The following is a 25,858-nucleotide window of genomic DNA, read 5'->3' on the forward strand; positions in this document are numbered from 1 at the left end:
CTCAATTTTGCTCTTCAAGTGCACCAGATTGAAGCATTTAACTTTAAAATAGAGCCTACAAAATGTTCTTTCTAAATGCATGATGTTTCCAGAGTCATTGAGTAATCGTGTTAAATAATTGTCAACTCAATATTGACCAAAATAATCATGCTAATGATTTTTGCCATAATCGAGCAGCCCTAATTTATAGATCTTTATTCTAGGTTGTAATGGAGCTCTCTCACTATCTGCTCTTCCATTCCTTTGTGCCCCTATGGGACAAAAGTGTCCAACAACATCCCACTCAAAAATGCTATACTTAGTTCTGTCACTTTGAGTGTGAACACACTACATACTCAAAACATGCTTAGCATTAGTATGCAGTGCGGAATTGGCACACAGCCTTGACCCTACAGATAGAAATTTGTCATTTTCTAATAGTGCTTCTTCCATTGAGGCACCGTGTGCTCTTGCCAGAATCATCTACCACCACTGACTATGAATTAGCTGGTCTTAAATGATTAACCTCATGCTAATATGTAATTTCCCACAATTACATCCTAAGACCTCCAATATCCAGATGGCTCATAAGGATAAAAATAAATTGCAAAGGCATTTATTTAATGAAAGTTAATACCACTGTCTTAATTTCAGAGCGAGAGCCAATTACTTTGAAATCAAAGCATCAAAAGTCACACGCTGAAACCACATGTCATATGTAGTGATTTCATTTCTCGAGTCCAACTCCTTCACTTGGCTCAAGCTCTCCTCCAGGAGCTGATTACAAGTTCAAGGAAGGACTTTGTCTTCCTTGGAGCAAGTAAAGGCCACAGCCCTGTTGATCCACGAGGAAGAGGAAGTGGACTCATCAAAGCCTCACAAGCTCTTTGAAGGTACTTTCTTCGGCCCATCCCAATCCCTTGCAAGATACAGCGCTGAAGACAAGATCAAATTAAATAGTTTCAATAGCCTCCCTCTACTATGAAACAGTAAACTGGGTGCAGGCAATGTATCTAGGAATTGAAGTACTTGGATCAATACAGAGCTGAAAATGTATCAAGTCTTATACATGAGCAGAATAATCAGAACTTTAACTTCCGTCTTCAAAATGATGTGTGACTGTATGTGAATATGGTGCTAGTTGGCTTGATTGAAACTTTTGGGATTACTTCACAGAAAATGTTGAGAATTCCAGCTCAGAGACACTTAACGCCCCATGTGGAGGTGTTAATTACCTTAGCACTCAGCTCCTGTTAGTATGTAATTCATTTTTGTCAGGCCCTCAGGTATTAACTAGATTGTCTAATATCTCCATCTTTACTGCTTCAGCCTCTTGCACACTTAATCACTCCAGGCACAGCTCCCTTTCTATATTCATCCACACTTATACGTTACTCTGAAATCACAGGTTGACTGCCTTTGCCTGAACTATGTTTAGCTATATTTCACTGGTTATTTATGGTTACTCACAAGATAGCCCCCCCACACTCACACCGCCACTGTGACTAAAGCCCGGGCCACACAGCGCGCATCATGCTCGCGTGACGGCAACGTCGCGTGTTGTTTTTTATTTCGGCGTCCATGTTAACAGGTTAGAGTGGACACACTGCCCGCATGAGACGCACATCAGACGCGCGTCAGACGCATGTCAGACGTGCGTCTATTTTATAGAATAGAAGGCTCGCCTATTTTTCACGCTTGCCGCTTACCTCTCGGCTGCGTCTCCCAGCAGCAACAGACAGTGAAGGTGATCTATTGACAGTATATGAGCAAGATTACTACAGTTTCCATGTCTAGACATCTGTAGAATATGTCACTGACCATCAATATTTTACACTTCCTATCTAGATTTCAAAATAAAAGTCCTCTAGCGTTTTTAGTGCACAGAATCATTCATTCATTAACACAATGCTTTTATTCTGAAACACTCTAAATAAAGCAGTTGTCTGCTTGCAGGTTTCCATCAAGTTAAAATAGTACAGGCTTTTAATTATGTAAACACTGTAGTAGTCATAGCAGAAACCCTACATATGCTATACATATAATAGACTGGGTTAATAGGTTATAAGAACATCAGGTGATAGTTGGCAGTATTTTTCCGATGCTCGCTCGCTCGCTCGCTCTCTCTCTCTCTCTCTCTCTCTCTCTCTCTCTCTCTCTCTCTCTCTCTCAACAAACACCACGTAACTTTATTGTTCTTTCTTTTAGAGGTGTTATTTAATTTTTTTAAAGATATTTAATAATAATTTTCCTTTTCTAAAGGTTAACAAATAACGAAACTGTTTATTTTGCTTTGTTTTATAATAATAAAAAAAAAACACTTTACTTATATTTATCATTCTGAAATACTTCAGGTGTTTTTCTCCATCAAGGCGCAGTTCAGCAACAAGGTGGTGAAAAGCTCCAAGTTGCCTGAGATGTCGGAACTTCAGCATTTATAATGTAAATTGCTGTCCCGCCCCAGATGTAAATTAAGTCCTTTTCGATAAAAGCCGCAACCTGGAATACTGTAGAACAGGAACCCGAAACCCCCTGGAAATGTTGTTTAAAACTGTGCCAGTCAAAGTGAAGAGGGATTGCTGTAGGCTCTCTCTTACTACTAATGTATTTATTTATTTTTTTGTATTAATATATAGCCCACAGAAATCCCTCTTCACTGTCAATGAAGAGGGATTTATATATATATATATATATATATATAGCCCATATAAATCCCTCTTCACTGTAAATGAAGAGGGATTTATATATATATGTACATATATATATATGTATATATATATATATAGCCCATAGAAATCCCTCCTCACTGTCAGTGAAGAGGGATTTATATATATATAAATCCCTCTTCACTGACAGAAAAGAGGGATTTATATGGGCTATATATTAATATTTATGTATGAATTTATTTGCTTGTTTTTAATAATATTTACAAATTACCACACAGTTCTTACCCTTTTTTGTCTTAAATAAATATAAATCACATTTATTATGAAGTTACAGTTTTTCTCGATTGTTTACACACATTTTCTGAAAGCATGCCTCATACTCTCAGAACTCTACACACAAATCAAAAAAACACACACACAATGGGCAAAACCCAATTCTCCTGCAAAATTAAACTTTACATTCAAAACAATGTTATTTCTTCTCAAAATGGTATTTTGTTTTCAAATGACACACACAAACCATCATATGAATAGACATTTATAAGAACCAGTTGAACACTGATGTGCTCAATGTAAAACACTATGATGAATGGAAAACACTTCTTCTCCATTCATCATAATGACTTAGGCCCTTTTTTTCTTCAGTGTTACACTTACTACAGACAGTACATACATAAGTGTGTTGTAAAATATTTTAGAATATTGTTTTTATACTCAGAACACACAAATACATGGTAACAAATATATTTTATTTTCCCCACAAAAACAATGTACACAGTGTACATCCCAACCAACACAAAGTTGCACATACAGAGGTCTACATACAAAACAACAGAAGAATTTACTGTATACAGTTACAGTAAAAAAAACTATGCTGCATCCTCTCTTCTGTTTCGGTCTGGCCACAGCACCTCATCCACATCACAAGCAATGTTTTCCCTGGCCAAGCAGCGGGGGAAATATCGCTTAGCATGTCGAATCCAGCCATGAAAAGCATCAACTGATTGCTAATTGTAACACTGTGTGACAGGTGTTTGCCCATGTGATGAGTCAGTGTGCATAGTAGGGCAATTGACTTTAGAATTTTGAATGACAGTGTGTTCCTTGTGAAAACGAGATTTTCTTCATGAAAATTGTGCCAAATGCAGAGAATTGTGTGTAGTGTTCTGAAAAAAGTGTGTTTTAGAACTGCAATTTGAGTGTAAAGCAGGAATTGTGCTTGTAGTTTAGCAGAATTGGTTCAGGGGGTTGGTGCATGAGTTACATGTTGTGGTCATTGTGTGTCAAGTACCAGTATTTGTGTGTAAACAATTGAGAAAAACTGTAAAAGGCAAACTCTATGTAGAAAGAAAGGGCTGTCAGCAACAGCAAAAACACAGCTGACAGGTAGCTCCGGGACGCTCCCGAGACGTGGGTAACTCGCGTCTAGTGTGAACACCCTAGGTGGGCATGACGCGGCCACGACGTGACGCTGCCGTCACGCGAGCATGATGCGCGCTGTGTGGCCCCGGCGTAAGTCTGGGGAAAAAAAATGCATTGCCGGAATCAGGAATCATCCATGATCCAGGAAGAGTGATAAAAAGGACGCTATATATAGATGATGAATTACTATCCCAGGGAAAAACAGCTTTTTGAATATTTCATGGGACAGACTTTCACTTCTCTGGCGGAGAGAAAGAAGAATTCCCTTCCTTCGTCAAGAAAAGTTCCAATATAGATCAGTTAATTACTTTATCATCCTTGTAATGTGCCTTCTATAGATCCATTAACTCAACAGAGATGTAGTCTGAGTTCCTTCTTCTATTTTATTATTTTTTGAGTATCCCCCGCATGTCCCTCAAATAAAAGTAAAGTCTTCACTTGGTGGATTGAAATGGCAGCGAGTTTGTGGCAAAACATCAAAAGCAAACAGGTGTTTATAAATCTGCTGCCTCTTGGCTCAGTGCCTAATTTCCATAAAATGATGCATTAACATTTTCACTGAATATTCAGCGCTTTTTACAAGCACCCGCTTGGTCGGTCTTGTTAAGTCATTCAAATGAAATTATAAAAAATGCAGAATGGTGGTGCGTCCAAGACAGTGCAGTGTCCTACACGTAGGCAGCATATGGTATTGGGAATAGCGCTCATTCAAGTGGTTGATTGATTGGTGCGCCATTGCCATCCGGCTGTCAATCACACTTTTGCTCCATTGAATGAGACCACCAGACTCAAAACAATTGCAAATATTAATATTCATGACGGGCCCATGTTTTTTTCTTCAATGTCTTTCTCATGTTGTCTTTGTTCTCTACCGCGCTGACTGCTGGGATCCATGTGAATGTCAGGATAACTTACAGTTTGACTCTTTTGTAATGCAAGCTACTTCTATGAAAGTTGCTTGTTGTTATTCATGCTATTGTAATTAATCATTTTTACTGCACCACTGGAGCCAACAATTATATCATATATTTGTCAAAACATGTTATGTTACGTTTTTTTTTATGTTTTTCTAAATATATTCCAATATATTTCTGCCTGTTTGAATATCAGATAGAAGGGTGGAGGAGGGAATAGTTGCTTACACGATACCACACAGGAACACATGCCTGATGGAAATTCACCTGATCAGTCGAGTGTAGTTGCCTGCTAGTGCACACAGCATGATATGAGGCAACCTGTGACAGCAGAAAAAAGTCCTCTGTCAGCTCCCATGATTACACAGCACTGCAATTATGCAGCTCTCTGTCCTGTGTACTGCTTTCTCTGCAGCCTTGTTAAAGCCCAGCACAACTGCAAGTTACAATAAAGAACAGTTGACACACAAGAAGCCTTTTCTCCTTCATTCGTATGTTGTGTCAGTAGAAGACGCCTCGCAATTCACCAGGTGGGCAACAGCTGGAGGGGCTGTTTGATTAAAACAGCTTCCTGCTTCCACCCAACACCCCCCTCCCTCTGTGAATATCTACCCCCCCCGCCCGCACACATATGGGCCACACACTGCCTTTTATGATACAGCATCGAGTAACCTGTTAATGCCCACTTCCTCAGTCATTCTGGGGAAATAACGGCAACGTCATCTTGCTCTGCATTTTCTGCAAGTGTGAAATAAGGTGATGATAAAATATAATCTGCAATTTCATAAATAACATCAAGGCCCCCAAAAGGCTGCATTTCTTGCCAGTCAGTGATTAACTATCACTCAAGAGGCATTTACCATTATCCATAACAGGATTTGTTGCACTCCAAGCAGCATGAAAGACAAATGTGGCTCTATTCTGCTTCAGATTTAACTGAGCAGAAACAAAACTGGAAAATTATAATGTTTTCAAATTGTTAGTTTGCTCAAACATGTCAAAGGTAACACTATAAAATACTAATAAAGGCTATTTCAATAGATGCCCAGTGTATCATCCATTACTATAGCATTATGGGCATGAGATTAATCAATAAGTCTTGAAAAAGGGCCTTAATGTCAGCTGTGGGAGGTGTTGACAAAAAAAGGCGATGCTTTACATGTTCTAGGACACTTCAGCTTGTATTGAGGAGGAAGCTATAAATACGGTGACCAGAAGTCCTTGTTTGTCCGAGATTGTCCTGGTTTCGAGCTGGGTGTCCCGAGTCCGAACAAATATCCGTAAAACACTAAAATGCCTCAACATTGACGACCAAATTTCAATCAAAATAATAATAATAATAATATTATAATTGTTTTCAGTGCTTACATAGACGTTTATCATGTTCTGTCCCATTGATTATTACCTAACCCGATATAAAAACAAACAATGCACCACGCGTCTGAATTCAACACTGATTTGTGGTCAAATCTGGTGTGTCAATCAATCAATGTGTCGTTATCAACGTTGTTGCTACGACGCTTGCGGCTCTGTCAGTACGCTGACGGGTAGTGGTCATGCCGAAGAGTAAGTCAGTCTTTTCTAAAGAGCTCCAGGAGGCTTACTCCTTCCTTCGTAAAGTACCCGGCAACGAAAATGCTGCGTTCTGCACACACTGCAAGAGAACATTTTCAGTGGAAATGCAGATATAAAAGATCACATAGTAATACGGCCAGATAGCTATAAATCAACACTGTTCCCTTAATAAGAAGTATGTGAAGTTCTTCATTGTACAGTTGTGTCAAAACAGCAGCTTTTGAAACGTAGTAATAAGCAGAATATACACAAGAATAAACCAGAGATATATTTTCTGGTTCAGAAATGGTTCGTGATGGCAATGATTTTACTTTTTTCACTGCCTTTAGCTACTTTATCTTATCACTTGCCAGCAAAAAAAAGCCAACAGCATTTGGTAGGAAAAGAACTGTCGCCTCGAATGGTTGACATGGGAATTGCCGCAAGAGCTGTAAAGACAAATGTTATCCATCACATTGATTAAATTCCTCTTAGCTGGTGTCCTTGGCCAAGTAAGTTTGTGTGAATGGCTGTGGTGCTAACAGCAGTCCCATGGAGAGCTAGTGGATTAATTAGAATTGTACCAAATGGCCAGTCTTGTAGAAGTCAATCTGCTCCCAGTTACATTGTGACACCTTTCCCCCTGTGCCTCCGGTGTCCAGTGATTGTTTTAATGCCTTAATGTGATTCGGTTAACTGTCTATTTCTGTAGCACACTGAACCTGTCTATGTCTTGTGAGAGATTTTTAAAAATATTGGTATGATATGTATATTGATGTTTAGATAGTGAAAAAGGTTACTAGTGGAAAAAGCATATTGGAAGTAAGAACTGCCTATACACTTTGTTGACCTCTATTTGTAGACAGCAGTAAGTACTAAAACATCTATAGATCTTCCACTCTTATGCAAGTCTCTGAAAACCCCCCCGCCACATTCCCTCTGGCTTTTCATTTTCACAAAGATATTATTTAGCGAGCTTATTAACTAGAGCTACAGCAAAACCATCAAGTGCAATCATGAACCAATTCAAAATACCGTGGAGAGGGGCGTTATTGGGACCATGTTGAAATTTCAATTCAAACACAGTTTTTCTTCCACAGCGAAAAGATAGAAATCATACTATTTTTGAAAACAAGTCATTGCTGAGTCATTGTTGTTGTTGATCTACAATCCTAGGAAAATATTATGGTCATTTTGTACAATTGTGGACCAAAAAACGCATTTACTGCCCCTTTGAGCTATAATTTTCTTCCTTTTTTAAAATATCTATTTACGTTAGAGAGGTTTGCTGAGCATGCAGCCTCATTTCAGTATCACACACACACACACACACACACACACACACACACACACACACACACACACACACACACACACACACACACACACACACACACACACACACACACACACACACACACACACACACACACACACACACACACACACACACACACACACACACACACACACACACACACACACACACACACACACACACACACACACACACACACACACACACACTGCAAGATGCCCTGTACAACCACAGTCTTCTACTCTTAGCCAGTAACAAGCTCAGCAGAACTAATGGGAGTTTAGTCGCCTAGCTCTAATGCACTTCAACTTGAGTTGGGTTGATTTCCGGTTCTGCCGGTCCAGTTCGTTGTACGACTTTATGCCGGTTCATGACACGTTCTGGCAAATTAAAAAGTAGCCGACATCAGCAACAGGTGCCGACGCCGTCACGGCACTGAATCCAGCTTGTATTGCATTAGTAATAAGCAATATGACAATGTGATTAACATAATATTATGTTTGTTTATAAACGGACTAACGGAGCCACTAGGGTCTGACAGGCTGTGCAATTGTTATGTTATGACTTCAACATAATACCGGCAACAATGCCGAGATCAAAATACAGTACAGATTGGAGGGGGAAAGTGGTGCACGTTGTGTTTGTTTACTACAAAGTGCACGGGTTTTTTGGGGTGACGAGACAAGAGAGGCTTCCGTGTATTGCAAGCCCGACGTCCCGTAACGTTAGCAAGTGTGCGGTCACTGAAGATATAGTAACACTATAGCAATGAACATAGAAGTGCAGTGGGTGTACAGTTTAGGTTGTCTGTGAATACATGCTACAACTCCTCAAGAACCAAGCAAAGTTCCTGTGTCTTGCTTGCCACCTGCTGATTAAAGTAAAAAGGGTTAGCCCCAAAGATAGCGGCAACTCTGGCCCAGGCTTACTTCAGGTGGGCTGTTAAGGTGGACCATCCATCCATCCATCCATCCATCTTCAACCGCTTATCCGGGGTGTTAAGGTGGACTGGCTATTCTAATTTTGTGACAGGCGGCTGTAAAGTCAAGTACGACACCTAGTGGTAAAATTTGGTATACTGGTCCGGTTCGTTGTTGTGGCTTAAAATCAAACTGGTCTGAAAATGTTGACACTTGCCCAACTCTTACTTCAACAGTATGTAATGGTAGGGAAAGTGTTTCTCCCAGATACTCCCAGCTAGCTAAATCACATCTGAACTGACAAACTGTTATAATAATTATTACATTGTCATTTTCCAAAACAAAAGTGATACTAACTCAAAAATGTCGACTGACCTTTGATTTACGTAACAGGGAATTTCTATTATTCAAAGTTCTACTACAACACACAAGCAAGCTTTGGCACAAGTCCTGTGGTGGCATGCAATCAGCTGCTGCTAATTCATCTTATTCATATTCTCGGGAAGGGTTCAAAGAAAAGATTTCCTTTACACGATTAGTCTTCACTGGGTGTGCCAACTCTGCGCTAGTATTCCAAAGGCACATCTTATCGCAACCCCAATCTCCATCTTAAGTGCCCTCGGGTTACGTACATATTGAATTAGCTCACATCAAAGCGATTCCACACGACAAGCCTTTTAAGATTAAATGCTCTTTTAATTCTCTGATTACAAACAATTTACTCCATTGGGACACTGTTACCTAGATGAAAAATGATAAAGATCCTATTTATCACTGAAAGGATGTTATATGAAAACAACACGTCTGAGTAGAATGAAAAATGAAGATGAGAACTGGCAAGGTGCACTGTCACATGCCGGTGATTCAAAGAACTTAATCAAGAACGTTACAGTTAATATTTAAAGCAGGCAGCAAAGTTCCAGCAGATGACAGCACACAATGTGTCATAGATTTTAAGCACATTGCAAATGGTTTCAGAAAACTGCTTTGTGGCTGCACTACTGTTATGTTGGAAGTCTTAATGACAGTAGGAAGCATTTAAATATCTCGGTGGAGTCAAAGACAAACAAGGACACCAAGGAAGGGTCAGCATCAAAGAAGATACCAAAGGTAGAAACCACCCGGTCTTGATTTATGATTGTAAAAGGAATGGATTTATAGAAAATCATGGGCTAACCGCCCTTCTCAAAAGGCTAATGGTATTAACTGACTATGAGAAACAAATGCAGATGGATGCTAACATGACGGTCAGTATTGTCTTCAGAAGATGGATCACTTAGCTGTCTAATCAGTGGTTTAGTATGGGCCTTGAATATTTGTCAGAGTTGGTTATACCACGAGTCACTTGGACAGTCGGCATCAGTTGTTGCAGGCATTCAGTGAGATTGATTTATTTTAAAGGGAGAATTGGGCTCCACCAGTCACCTAATCTTGATAGATGTGACAGTTTTGGGGAAGCCGCAGAAAAGAGACCAGACAGATTATTATGGATGAATATTTTTATGATGCTGCCTTTATTGCAGACCAACAACTGAGGCACTTAACGCGCATACATTTTAAGAACAAAAACGTACTCTGGATTAGCTAAGTACCATAAAATGGCCTGTCTCCTTTAGCTATTCTCCTCCTCCCTTGTCATTAAGCTGCCAATCAGAGTTAGGGAGTGGCTTGGGATCCAATCAATCAAGCTGATTGGGAGTGTCAGGAAGTAGCTGCTATAAGCAGCCAGAGGTTGCGCCTGTTGCAAACACCATTTAACCGACACAGCATGTTTAGCCAGCTTGATAATTAGGGCAAAGTCCTTGTTCATCTCCTCTCTTAAGCTTCAGACTCAATGTAACTCAAACTGCAAATGGCACAGACTATGGTGCTGCTAATATGGGTTTCAAATGCCAACACTGACACAGTGCTTTGGTATTTTCAGTTCAGCTTATACTGAAAGAGATATATACTGCATACTAATTGCATTAATTTGTATTACAATACTAATGGTTTGTGCCAGTACTGAATAGGTTAATATCCTGCATCTTTCAAACACATACATACATACAACTGCATATGCACAAAATGTGTTATCTCTTCCTTGTCCCAATAGAACCCCTTCCATTAATCACATCTCTCCTGTCCTTCAGCATCTTCATTGGATCCCGGTTAAATACCGTACTGATTTCAAGATTCTGCTTCTCACCTTTAAGGCCATCCATAACCTCGCTCCCCAGTACCTCTCTGAACTCCTGCATATCAACACACCCATCCGAACTCTCAGGTCCTCTTCTTCCATCCACCTCACTGTGCCACCTGCCCGCCTGACCACCATGGGGTCTAGAGCCTTTAGCCACTCTGCACCCCGCCTCTGGAACTCCCTCCCACCATACATCTGTAACAATGACTCACTCTCCACTTTCAAATCTCTTCTCAAAACACATCTCTTTAAACTGTCATATTCACTTTAATCACTATCCATCTGGTCCCACGAATCCTCTGTACATAATGATTTTATAATGATTTTTATACACTGTTAATTTGTTTTGTTAATTTTATTATTTATTGTTACATTGTTATCTATTTTTTACTCTGCCTTGTAAGGTGACCTTGATTATTTACAATAATTCACAACATGTTTAGAACCAGATAGGCAAATTCATTAAAATATGCAATCCTTGTGGAAAGCTCTGTTCTAGTAGCCGATTGTTGAGAATGGTCTACCGGACACCAAATCCACACACAATAATTACGCATAGGCGTAAAAAACACCACATGAAAGCAAGCCATGAGCCATAATAAATAAAAAAACACCCAGGACCAGATCAATCATGTTATATGCATACTTGACCGAAGATAAAATCAGTCGCACTGAGCAGGGCAGTGTTGCGCGCACATTTAATTACAGATGACAGGGTATTAGACTTCAACTAGATATAATGTATTTCATATATTGTTCATTGCAGCATTAGAAATGCTAATGGTTATCAGTTTTTCAAGACCCCCCAAACTCAAAAATTGTGTTGCTTCTGGGGGAGCTCAGGCTAATTGGAGCACTGGTTCTAGCCAGCAGGCCCACCCATCTCATTGAAATAAGTAGTTATAGAGAGGAAATATGCCAGCAATAATGCTATAACTCATAACTAATGTGAAAGACTAAATAACCAAAAACATTTTAGCTTAAAAATTTAAGCTTTCGCTTCTCTGCTTTTTCTTTGAGCAAATAGTGTGATGGTGAGTAGGGCATACTCAATGTAAATATCAAATTTACATGGCAAACCTGGGTAGATCAGCTTACTTTTGTCAGGTTTGAGTATATAAACCACCAATACACAGAGGGGAAGGCTGCTCCAATGGGTACGAGGATTTGCACAAGAAAATTACGTCTCTATTGCAAGGAATACGCCTTTCATTGGCCTTGGTATTGCTACTGCATTACTTATGTGCAGTATATACTGTAGGTTAAATGGTCTTAGTTTCATAACAGTAGAGCAGGTACTTTCAACAATAATATAAAAGTTATGAGCAGAGCTTACAGCCGGAGAGAGAGAGCAGGTTTGCATTGATTACCAGAGTGGCCAGCTTGAGTAGAGAATATGACCCGAGCCCCTAAGCCATCTCTCCATCACTCCTCCCTCCCCTCTCAGCTCAGCCAGTGCTGTCTGTCTCCCTGAGCTGTCAATAGAGCCTGATGGGCCTTTTAGACACTTATCAATATTTAACCAGCCTCCCCCATTGACTCAGCAATTACTGCCTAATTGATTTGAGATTGATTATCATCAGCACCATAATGGCAGTCTCGGTCAGCTGCAAGTGCAGATAAAAATCCTTGGTGTAAATTAAATGATATTTTTATGCAACAAGTGTGTGAAGTGGAGCGGTGTGTGTGTGTGCGTAAAGAATGAAAAGTGTCTGTACCACGTCAAGGTAGATTTGTGTAGCCCTTCTCGGCTGCTCCCAGTAACAAATCCTCTTGCTTCAGTGAAAAGAAGGATGCAGCTTTCAGCTCAGATTGGTGTGTACACACTCTGGATGTGTTTTCCACGTTTTCCTTGGCAAGACTGAAACACAGACACAAATTTACATATGAAAATTTAGTAGGTACTGTGTGAGAGTGAAGTGAGACTGTCACTAAGTCACTTGTAAGACATACAAGGCTTTCAGATAATGTAAAACACACGTATGTGGTCATGAAGAAGTTCTTAGTATGAGCACTGTTAACCTACAGACAGTTCATTGCATTTTTTAAATCAAAACCTTGATATGGTTAATGCTTGAGCTGTTGGATTGACAATTGATAAAGTGATTTATCTGTCTAGCGAACCATTGTATCTGATCAGCTAAGCATCACTTTTGTCTTGTAAACACATTCTAGGTTACATAAGTATTGAATGCAATTGCATGTTTTTATAAACTGCTTTGCTAAATTAGCATGCCTGTAATTTACATAGCTAACAAACCCAGGAACAGTTTGTTTAGGCTAGTTTGAGCTATCTCTTCTCAAGCATTTTAAAAAAAAAGAGATAAGGGTTAAAAGTGTACTCCATTAATTAAGTACTGCACTGCCATACAGTAAGTGTGAGAGAAACATTTTTTGTTTTTGTTTTAATTGGTCAAATGCAGAAATTTCTAATACGGGTGAGGCTCCAAGAACCCTGGTCCTATAATGCAACTCAAAAGCATCTTTTGTAAGACCCTCACTGCCTGATAAACACATACGTCTTTCAAACTCTACGCTCCCAGTTTGTATCGTTTTCAATTAAAAGTGCAGTCTAAGCCTAAACTGAGATTAATTAAGTGATGCCACTTCAGTCATTTTCTCAGACTAGACAAAGCTCGCTCCAGAGGGAAATCTATTGAAAGGAATAAATTAAATAGTTTAAAACAAATAATAGAAAGGGTTGCATTTTTAAAACAAAATTGTGCATCAGAGAAAACGTTGAAAAACACTTCTGTGTATCAATAACTTAAGTGGACAATTCTTCTTTTGCTTGATATTGAGGCTGGGGTGGCCCACTGTGTGCTCCAAATATATGATAAAGATGTGAGCATTTTCTGCCCACATCATTACAGTGTTGAGTGATCCCACCATCAACCGAATTCAAATGATTGCACTATATCACATCCTTTGACAGAAATGCAAAGCGGCATCTTTTCACTTGTTCACTTGTAAGGGCTGTGAAAGAGCTCTTTCCTTTAGGCCAAAAGACTCTATAGTTGATGCCAGTAAAACTAATTAAAGCTTTCTCTGCTGTGTATGTGAGGGTGTGTATTATATACGTATGTTCAAACAGCAAGGGAAGGTGGGAGGAGGCTTTCCAGGAAGTGCAGCCATCAAATTCATTACACTCTGGCCAACGTTTTAGATGTGTCTCTGATGTTCCTTTTGTAATCTTTCTGGACATCATGACTGCTAACATTCGTCATTTCAGCATAAATGGCTTTCACGTCCCAAGTCCTTTGTGAAACACTGTGGACGCAAGTGTAGAATGATTGAATAGGTTGCGCAACAAATGGATTTCTCTCTCTGATTTTGGTGCAGAAGCCACTGATGGTGTGAAAACACTTTTAGTTCATTATCTTCGGTCCGATTCACACTAGAGAAAGATGCACTGATTGCACCTAGTCAGATTAGAGTTCACACTGCCTTATCACAAATGAAGCAAGAGATATAAACATTAGTTACATGGACTGACAACTCTTCCAGGTACACAACTGCATAGGCAGCAGTGGAAGAAGTACTTAGATCTTGTACTTCAGTAAGAGTAACAATACTACGGTGTAGAAATACTCTGGTGCAAGTAAAAGTCCTGCATTCAGAATCTTACTTCAGTAAAAGTACAAAAGTATTAGCATCAAAATATACTTCAGGTACCAAAAGTAAAAGTACTCATTATGCAAAATAATATATATTATATTATTGGATTACAATTATGGATGCATTAATGTGTCTATCACTTTAATGTTGCAGCTGGTTAAGGAGGAGCTAATTTTAACTACTTTATAATTCTGGGTAGTTTGAGAATTTAACACGGGGATCAAAAAAGTTTCCTCTTAATCTAATATTTCAACATAATTTATAAATTTATAATTTATATTCAAAGTAACTAGAGTTATCAAATAAATGCAGTGCAGTAAAAAGTACAATATTTCCCTCTGAGATGTAGTGGAGTAGAAGAATAAAGTAGCAGAAGATGGAAATACTCAAGTAAAGTACAAGTACCTAAAAACTGCTCCTAAGTACAGTACTTGAGTATATGTATTGTCCACCACCAGGCATAGGTGTTAAAATTAAAACACAGAACATTTAAAGAAACAAACCATAATATATTAAAGCTGTGTTCATCACTCAAAATTAGACAAATATTTCATTGCATTTCAAAAAATATATTTTTTTACTTTCCCTGACCAATTAAATAGTGCTGTAATAATTAGTTGAAGCAGTTATTCAGTAGCCAGAATTAATCAGTAACAAATTCATTCAGCATGAAAAATGCCAATAATGCTCTGGTTCCAGCTTCTCTATGTAAGAATTTTGCCGAACAAAACAAGACACCTGAAGTTGTTACCTTGGCCTCTGGGAATTTGTGAGCAACATTTTTCCCTATTTTCTTTCTTTCTATTTTTTTTTTACATTTTATGAACTATATAAGACTATAGACTACTTATTAGACCATATTAAACTATATTTATAGACTAGATAGTCAGATTGATAATAAAAATAATTAAACTGCAGCACTAAAATGAACAATCCCTTTTACTTTATGGGTATTATGGGTGTTATTTCTTAATATTGTGTTCTACCACTCTTCCAGAACTGTACTGTACCTGATACATCCTGATGTTGGCATGTTTAACAGGCTCTCATCCTCTCACTCCAGCAAACACATATCCTCACACATCTCTGGGCTTTAATGTACCTGGATGAAAAATTGAAGATGTATGTTTCAAATATTGAACATATTTCTTACTGTATCAACTTAATGGACAACACAGTCACATTGTTATGTTAAAAATTAAACTAATTCACAAAATGATACAAGCTATATTATACTATACTATTACTATTACTAAATATGACTCTTATATTACATTAAATAGCCTTACTTCCAACTTTAATAAAGAATACAGAGGAAAAAAACATTTAAAAAAGATCAAATAAATGTCTTACAACTGGTTGCTAGTCCAACAAAAAGGTTTCACCTGGTCAGCTAGCTGTTTTTTTGAAGACATCTTTGAAATTCTTCCTTTAGCTGCCTCCCTCAGCTGATTCCTGCTCTCCTTCTGACACCTTCATTCAGAGGAGACTGCCACTGTAAACAATGAGCAAAACCCGAAGTGAAGCTTTGTTTATATAGGTCGCGTCTAGTAGGTAAAACCGGACATATCCTAACCCTAACCCAGGGGTCTGCAACCTGCGGCTCCGGAGCCACATTCGGCTCTTTAGCTCCTCTCCAGTGGCTCCCTGTGGATTTTTAAATATGGAAATGAATAACTGTTTTTTGTTTATCATTGTTGTAGGTCTATGGTATGACGTTATGACGGAGTATTAGGGCCAAATTGAGGGGAAAAAAGTAAATCTGAGATTTCGAGAATAAAGTCATAATATTACAAGAATTTTTTTTTAATATTATGAGAATAAAGTCAGAAGTTTAAGAGAAAAAAAGTAATGTTATGAGAATAAAGTCAGAAGTTTAAGAGAAAAAAAGTAATATGAGAATAAAGTCAGAAGTTTACGAGAAAAAAAGTCGTAATATTATGATAATAAAGTCAGAAATTTACGTGAAAAAAAAGTCAGAAGTTGCGAGAAAAAAGTCGTAATATTATGATAATAAAGTCAGAAGTTTACGTGAAAAAAGTCAGAAGTTTACGAGAAAAAAGCTGTAATATTATGATAATACAGTCAAAGGTTTATGAGAAAAAAGTCGTAATATTATGAGAATAAAGTCAGTAATTGTACGTGTTATTTTCTTTTTTTCTCGTAAAATTATGACTTTGTTCTGGAAATCTCAGATTTTTTCCCCCTCAATGTGGCCCTAATACTCTGTAGTACATTTGCTCTTTGGCCCTCACTGCATTAGACTTATATACTATATACTTAGACTATAAACTGCTGCATCACAATGCTCAAATGTTTTGCGGCTCCAGACAGATTTTTTTATTTATTTTTTGGCCAAAAATGTCTCTTTTGATAGTAAAGGTTGCTGACCCCTGCCCTAACCATTCGAGGTCAATGCCTAGCTTAAACATCTCGCGAGAGTTTTCGGTGTTAACGTTACCTTCTAGACACACCCATATATGGGCATATAGGTAAATTAGCTAGCTTAACCTATGTCAACAATTAGCCGTGAACATAACGCAAGTTCCAAGATAACAACTTCAACTTGATAAAATAAGCAATTAACAATAATGTAGGCCTGAGCACTGTCACTGAAATGTCACTAAGAATGACATGTTATCAGGGCTAACGGAGTACAACACACTGACCCAATGTGTCGCCCTCTAAGCAGCTAATTAACGCTAATTAACGAGTAATACGCTCCAATTAGGAAGAAAATGGTCATAACTTTCTTTCAGGCGACAATATACAACCCAACTAAAACTGCTTATGAATTACTTACATGTTTATAGAGAACAACGTCGTGTAGATTCATGTTTATGTTGACAGAAAGTGGAAAAGAGTTTCTTCTCAACTCAGTCAAGGTAGTTACTCCGGCAACGATGACGTCATCACGTGATGATAGGACGCTGCGCGGACGACAGACGTTTTGACTTGACGTCACAGTAGGAAAAGGGTCGTGTCTAGAAGGTAACACGCAAATTGCGAAATCTGATCTGAGATCTGCAAAAAAAACTACTCTTAAGTACAGTACTTGGGTAAATGTACTTTCCACTACTGGGCATAGGTGTTCAAATTAACACTCTGACCATTTAAAGAAACGAACCATTATATGTTAAAGCTGTTTTCATCACTCAAAATTAGACAAATATTTCATTGCATTTTTAAAAAAAAATTATTTTTATTTTCCCTGACCAATTAAATAGTGCTGTAACAATTAATTGAAGGAGTTATTCAGCAGCCAGAATTAATCAGTAACAAATTCATTCAGCATGAAAAATGCCAATAATGCTCTGGTTCCAGCTTCTCGATGTAAGAATTTGACGAACAAAACAAGATAGCTGAAGTTGTAACCTCGGCCTCTGGGAATTTTGAGAGCAACATTTTTCATTATTTTCTTTCTTTCTATTTTTTATACATTTTATAAACTATATTAGACTATTTATAGACTACTTATTAGACAATATTAAACTATATTTATAGAGTAGATAGTCTGATTGATAATAAAAAATAATTAAACTGCAGCACTAAAATGAACTGTCCTTTTTACTTTATGGGTATTATGCTTGCAAAAACTCTCGCGAGACTCGCTGCCCGACGACCTATGATTCGGAATCAATGCATAACCTTTATAACCTTAACCATCTCACAAGAGTTTCCCCAACTTGCTGGTTCCCTTGTAGACACTACCCAGGAAAAGCACAGGTGGAATCAAGACAATTAATAATTATGGTACTATTATAATTAGCTGTGCAGTGGTTGGAAGTAACTAAGTAGCCTACATTCACTCGAGTACTTGACCTTAGTATTTCTATACTTCTACTCCACATTTCAGAGAGAAATATTGTACTTTTTTACTCCACTACAAATATTTGCTGTAGTTAGGCCTACACATTATTAAATACAGCAGGGCTATAATACAGTGTTACAAATTAAACAACCAGTATATAGAGTTATTGGATTTAATTCCGTCTCGACCAGCATCAGCATTAAAATGCTGCTTAGCCTACATGTTAATGCATTAATAATAATTCACCAATGTAACATAAATATTAGGCCTAAGTAACTCTCTAAAAGTATAATAATTATATTATAAATATTAAATTTGGTGTCAAAATAAATAAAAAATATGTAGTGAGAATTTTGTGGTTATAATATTATCAGCTGTTATCATTTGATGCTCAATGACTAAATGTATGAATATACCTATATCTAATGCAGTCTGAAGTCTAAAGAAAACAAAGTAATGGAAATTAAAATCATCAACAACAAAATTCAGAAATCAAAAAAATATGCCAATCCTAAATTAAGTAAAATTTGAGTTATTCCACCAAGAGAGCTCAAATGAAAAGCAATATTACTGCACAAATATTTGGCACTTCTAAAAAGCAAAATAGCAAGCATTACTCGCAAGCATCAAAAAAATTCCAAATAACACACAGCACATAAGGGCTTAGTTCTTTGGTGCATATGCAGATAAAGTATATGATATTTACCCACAGAGCCGCAGAGCAAGAGGTTAGGGGCAAAGTAAGTGCTATCCATTGCTCCTCTTTGAACATGACAGCTTAGTATAAGAGGCTGGCTGTGAGGACCAATGCAGGTCATTAGCCCGCTGAAATACCTTCAGCTTAATTTATTTCTGAAGTGATTATGACTGCACGATAGGCTAATTAGGAACTCTGCTTAACATTTTACAGAGACTGTTTGTAAAGCATTAACTTCCACTGATTAAATACAGAATCCTTGATGAGTGCTCGCCTGTGTGTTTGACAGAAGCCCTTGCCTTCGCTGCATGCAAATTCAAACGCTGCATTTATGTGTTTTATAGAACGACGAGCAGTCATGTGTGTACGTCTCAATTACTGTGAATAGAGTGTGTGTGTGTACAGTCAACAGCGAGAGCGTCTTCCAGACAAAAAAAATAGGCTGTCAAGTCAAAAATCTTCCATCCGACAGTGCCAGAAAGGAAAGGTTTTCTACGTCATGTTATTTTGTTGGTCTCATATTTTGTCTCTAACCTTTTCTGCTTAACCTATCTGCTTACGCTGATTTGATTTTGCCATCCCCCCTCGTCCTCCATCTCTTCCTTCCATCCTCCTACTGTCCTTCACTTATCCATTCTTTAAAAGTCATCTCAGGTTAGCTGGAATGTCACATCGCTCAAGTGTGCCCTCTGGGGCAGCTCCTGTTATTTTAAGGGGTCATGTACATTTATCCAAGCAATGAATAAAGAAGCACCCACAGGCTGGAATGAGAGGCCCGAGTCGAGCCGCGGCTTGAAAGGGCGAAAAAAACAACATTTACTTTGGAGAAGTGGGTTTCAACAAGGAGCCTTTTTAAAGGTCAGAGGTCAAAGACGGACGCCACCTGTCATTAGTTGACTTTTGGCCTGGCTCAAGGGACTTGGACTTTTAGCCGTCAACCCGAGAGACCGTAAGTGGTGACTTACAGAGATTTTTTTTTACGAGAGGAAATCAGTTGGAGTGCTTTCAGTAACAGCATGTATTTTATAAAATCCACTCTTAATGTGTGAGCAGAAACCAGAACACCAACACAGCACACTAAAGGTCCATACTAATAAAATTCTTTTAGGGTCAGCAGCTCCTTAAGGTGATGTGACACTTATATCCGATCGTAAAGGAAAATTCTGTCAGCTCTAAATCCACGTTTGAGTGTGCTCGTTTCTATCGGCGTTTGAACATGGTCAAATTATTCTGACAGAAAAACAATTACATCAAGTTGCATAATTTACAGTATGCAAACATTTTAATTAACTCAGATGTCTCAGATGTGTCGCGCACACACGGAAAAAAACGAGTGAAAAGAAAGTGTAGCTTTTCTGACCATTAGCTGCTGCCTGGAATGCTTGCAGTGGGTGTAGTGCTCATTAAGCAGTGATATAAAGCACAATCTCATAATGACTAAAGATCTGTTGTCTGGTAAGCACTAACAAAACGATTGATTCGTAAGCAGAGGAAAAGAGGGGGCCAAGAGGAAAGGGAGAAAATTATAATGAGAGCGCAAGAGAGAGAGGGAGGGAGGGAGGGAGGGAGGGAGACGCATTTAGTTGGCAGACAGTTTCCTGATTCAGCCAGGCTGGAGAGCAGGGGTAGCTGTCTTCCTCCATGTACCTCATCTATCACTGCCTATTTCTAGGAGACTCACCCGTTTCCCCCTCCACACACACAGATGGAAGGGAGTGAGAATTCAATCTTTCCTTGCCTCACAGTCATCTGCAGAAATGCATTCGTTCACCCTTCGCGGCAGGGCCCCAAAACCTGCCAATAATCGTCCACCAGGGCGGGAAAGAATCACTGCAGGTAGCCGAGCTTTCCTCATGTGATCTATTTCCAATCTGTAAAGTCCCACAGGTAGATTAGGGACAAGTGGAAACAGGCTTTAAGGAGTCGCGGTGGTCTTCAACAGCAGAGATCCTGTGGCACTTGTGGAAAACACACATACAGTATAGCATTCGGGAGCTTGGAGACATATTCAACAAGGGAATTCATTGTTTTTTACTTTTGAGGAAAATAATGATTTCTTAGTTTACCTCTTAACATATTCTTTTACTGAATGAAAAATTTTAAAAATATAGAGAATGAGAAACTCTTCCCTGTTGCAGCAAGACTGAAAAAGTGTATTTTCAGTGAGCAACCTCCAGTTCTGAAAAAGTGAAGCCAATGCGGAAGTGCCTAAAACTTGCATTCTTTCTAACAGCCAGCAGGGGGCGACTCCTCTGGTTGCAAAAATAAGTCTGAGTGTATAGAAGTCTATGAGAAAATGAGCCTACTTCTCACTTGATTTATTACCTCAGTAAACATTGTAAACATGAGTTTATGGTCTCAATCACTAGTTTCAATTCTTCTTCAATACAGCATGATGTTCATTTAGTAAATTATGGTCCCATTTAGAGTCAAATAGACCATAAAGCAGGGGATGCTTTAGGGCGTAGCTACCTTGTGATTGACAGGTCGCTACCGCAGCGTTGTCTGGTCTAGGTGTTGTCTGCATTTTCGTCTTACAACTTTAACCTTTTCACAGTGTGTTTTCAGTTTCTAGAAAGTTAACTGTAACATTTTGGTCGCCTAAAAATGTCTTATTCAGCATTCGGCTGTACTTAGCTCCACCCTCTTGTGTCAATTTTGGTTGCAAACAACAACAAGATGGCGACGGCCAAAATGCCGAACTCAAGGCTTCAAAATGCCAGTCCACAAACCAATGGGTGACGTCATGGTGACTATGTCCACTTCTTATATACAGTACAATCTAAATGTATTTTCATAAATTTTATATTTAGTACTGTCTTAAAGAGCGTTCTCATCCAAAACATCAACAATAACCGAGTTTTTTGCCTTAAATGGCAAACAAATAGTTACCTTTTTACACATCCAGCAGATATGGATATGTTTCTGTCGAGTTGCTAGCATAAATAGCTTGATGTGTCATCATGACCAATTCCGTAAAAGTGTTGTTATTTTGTCTTTCCCTAGGATATCCAAAGGATATTAAAAGATGATACCCACCGCAGCAACAGCGTGTTCACCCTGCTGCCGTCTGGCAAGCGATACAGATGTATCAGCTGCCGTACCACCAGACTACAGAGCAGTTTCTTTCCTCAGGCTGTGAGACTCATCAACTCATCCTCCACACTCCACCACAAAAAATAGTTTGTTTTTTCTTATGTAGCAAAATGGGACTACGGCTGTGTTTCGTTGCACAACCCTGTGCTGTACAACGACAATACAGTTACCTTAAACCTTCTAAATGGTTTGGTCGTTGGTCAGAAATATGGCCACTTGGAGGCAGAGCTCCACAACAAGCTGAAAATTGCTCACATTTGACATATTATGGCCATATATACAGTATGATATGACTAGTATTAGCAGAAACTTGCCTACAGTATATGAACACATCTGGCAGGCAGGGAGCAACATTCATTTGGAGCTGTTTTTCTGGCTACCTGATGAATTTGGTAGCCAGAAAATTGTCTCTGATTCGGGTTTCCACACACATCATTGCAGTTTGTATGAGAAAGTGCTGGTTTGTCCTCCTTAACCGAAGAATGGAACACTGGTGCATTTTTCTGTATAAGGCCATATTACATGAACTGCCTCCTTATCTTATCTACAGTATATTCTCTACTGACACCTAAAACTATCAGTGGCTGCAATGCATGCGGACAAGTTATATACGTTATTCATCGAATTCACACCGTCTTTGGTGAAAGTGCTTCTAAAGTTTTTGCATCTTGGTGTCAGCTACAGTCACTTTAAACCAGATTATTTTAAGTATTAAGGACTATTTGACCACTGAATGCACATTTGCTGTTACTGAACACTGCTAATTCATTGTTTGATGTAAATTGCAGTTTTAGGTCTGTTATTTGTTCTTTTATGTGAAACTTTGGCCAGGAGACTCTCTTGTAAAAGAGATTATCAAATGAGAATATTCCTGGTAAAATAAAGGCTAAATCAAATTTTAAAAATAAATCAAATATAGCTGGTTTTTACAGCTTTTTCACTAAAAACAGCACAATGAGAGCAGTGAGAGTGAACCAAAACTGTGACATTGCAGGTCTGAAAACCAAAACAATGAGCTGAAAGATGTTAAAGTGCTTCGTTAGGTGATAATTCTCTGTGGCTTCATTGCTACGTGTGTCCCCTATTACGAACAAGAAGTCACGTGAATGGGAAGACATTACAGCAAACTAGTACCAGCGTATTCATTAATGGACTCCATCCCAGCCAAGATTTGGGCAACGAACAGGTGTTAATAGGACAGCCTGTATCTGTGTTGACAACCAGTGAAGGCATAGTAGTGCTATAGGACCTAATATGTCACTGATATTAATTAACAAGTTTCCAGAGCTGTTTAATAATACTTCTACCATGCCACTATGACGTACTATAAAAAGTTTGGTTTGTTTACCTGCATGTCACCACCTATCCTAACACACAGCAGGTGGCAAGTGCAAATCTTTCCTCAAATGATATTGCACTGTAAAAAAAAAATCATATGAAAAAATCTTTTGATGACAGTAAACTATTTAGCCGACATCAAGATTTCATTTTATTATTTCTCTTTGTTTTTCTATTTGTGCTTTTATGTTTACACAGGTTTGTGATGTTGGTGCAAGCTGTCATGTCGACATCTGCTGCACGTCAAACATGTCGGCTGAGCTATTCAAAGGGGAAATCAGTATTAACGTGTAGCCCGACTTTCCCCATGTGAAACAACGGGCTCATCATTACTCTGACAGGCCTTCCACGCGTAACGTCTCTCGACATAAAGACGACCTTTTCACCAGGAGTGTCTGCGTCAGGTCAGAACGAGGGGGGGGACGATGATCACAGCCACGATCCGACCCTTCTCGAACAAAACCACCTCCCTCTGGTGAATGCCAACACAAGTTTGCTGAAATCCACTCTCCTCTTCTCCTTCCTCTCTGTCTCTAGCCGCTCTTTATTCATTTGCATAATCCCTGTGACACTCTGATTAATAACTCCAGTGTGATTTGCATATCTATGCCTGAAATTGAGGACAGACATTCGCACAGTAAACAGTCCGGCGAGAAACAAACTGTGGTGTTGGTGGGACGAGGGATCTCCAGGGAGGGGGGGATGAACGTGGAATATTCTGAGGTTAAATCACACACAAGTGACTACACGCACACACACACACCAACAACGCTTACTTTCTAACTCTCCATCTCCAATCCTTTTCTTAAGCCCTTGGCCCCAGCCAAACACAGAAGGGCTGGGAAAATGCAGACCTTACTACTCCAGCTGTCCCTGCTACAAACAGTAGTTTAAGAAGATGCAACCCCCCAAAAAAATGACCAAGGCAGAGCTCTGGTTAAACCGTTCCTTGGACAGTAAAGGCAGATTAGGTGTTAGAGGTTCGTATTTGCTTCAACAGTGCCCCCCAGTGGCAGAAAAGACGGGCTACTCGTGATTTTCTGTCTGATTTAGCATCAGATCACTGCACTCTGCTGTTAATATCAACAAGTTAAATGTCAATTAAGGGGCTACTTATTAGAGCTGTATAGAAATAACTGTGGAAATTACATTTTCTACAGACACAAATTAGGATGCATAAGGTTTTAACCAGATATTCTCCTGTTTCTGTGCATTTGTACTCACTAAAAAAGACTAACAATTGCATCCTCATATCAAATGATATGGAGCCAGTACCTATTAAAGAAAAAAATCGTATCCATGTCTGATTTTTCAGACTTCTTACATAAAATTCATTTTAATTACTGATCTAGTGGCTGTCTTTAAAAAGCCAGAACTTCAACCAATTTTAATATAACACAGAATTTCATGCAATTAAAAAGGATCACAGTTATTATAATAATGATGGTTTGAATAGAGAGCTTTAGTTAAAAAAAATATAGATGTTTCAGAGGATTCTCAGGACTTAGCTTTTTTGGGGATTCGGCGTAACAACAAGCAACTTTTGAGACTGAAACATAGAAGTTTTACCATCAAAACCCTCCCACCAAAGAGTGAATCTCCCCACCACCGTGTAGACCTTATGCATTTGTGTTGGGTGACTGAGTTACACACACACACACACCTTCACACGCATACAAATCCCCGCTGCCTCTGGGAGACCAAAGGCTGGAGATGACAAGCCTGCAATGAGGTAATGACATTTCCTCCTGCGTAATGTGGCCAAAGGCGTCTCTCTCTCTCAGACAACGACAAGACGGAGATATCTGGCCAGCTCCGGTGACAAGCCCCGCTCTAATCGGCAGGTACAGCTTTCACTGCAGCTCAGGACCCAACCACAGAGTAGCAGCTAAATAATTGAACAGGTGCAATATGTTGAGGCAGGGTGGGTGGGGGGGGAGGTTGGGTATAGTGGGTGGTGAGGGGGGGTAGACGAGGAAGAGGAGGAGGAGGAGGACTCGCCCAAAATGTCTGCAGTGTCCTCTGCTTGGGGTAAAAGTCATCAAATGTTGGTTTGGGGAAAATGTCAAAGTACTTGCCTCACATTTTGTGGTCCAGAAACATGCTTCCTTCCACTTGATTCCCCCAAAGGCACCAGCTGTCAGCAGCTGCTCTTTTCTTTTTTTAAATTTCATTTCCCAGATTCTCCACCACACGGTCCCTTCATGGCACATTTAGTAAAAACAGATGATTTATTATAAAGCTTTTTGTATGCTGGTGTGTTTTGCTTCCAGGTTTGTCATCAAGTCTCCAGGTTGCCATGGCAACAAATTGGGATGTCACGCTGGCATTTCCACCCTTGTC

At 39.0% G+C, this 25,858-nt stretch overlaps 1 protein-coding gene across 3 annotated transcripts in view; it reads right to left on the bottom strand.

Annotated features, from left to right (window-relative positions):
- ntng1a (netrin g1a) overlaps positions 1–17,497 on the bottom strand; it is a 327,372-nt gene extending 309,875 nt beyond the window's left edge. For 2 of the 3 annotated variants that reach the window (XM_074621569.1, XM_074621568.1), the window contains exons 1-4: positions 17,377–17,497; positions 15,959–16,068; positions 15,584–15,675; positions 12,674–12,816 (exon numbers count right to left, since the gene is read on the bottom strand). The gene's annotated coding sequence lies outside the window, so the exon portion shown is untranslated. Of the gene's footprint in view, positions 1–12,673; positions 12,817–15,583; positions 15,676–15,926; positions 16,069–17,376 lie in introns of all 3 variants that reach the window. The other variant, XM_074621565.1, reaches the window with a different exon arrangement.
- Between the last annotated feature and the right edge of the window lie 8,361 nt (positions 17,498–25,858).

Source organism: Sebastes fasciatus, chromosome 21, assembly GCF_043250625.1.
Source record: "Sebastes fasciatus isolate fSebFas1 chromosome 21, fSebFas1.pri, whole genome shotgun sequence".
Classification (NCBI taxonomy): domain Eukaryota; kingdom Metazoa; phylum Chordata; class Actinopteri; order Perciformes; family Sebastidae; genus Sebastes; species Sebastes fasciatus.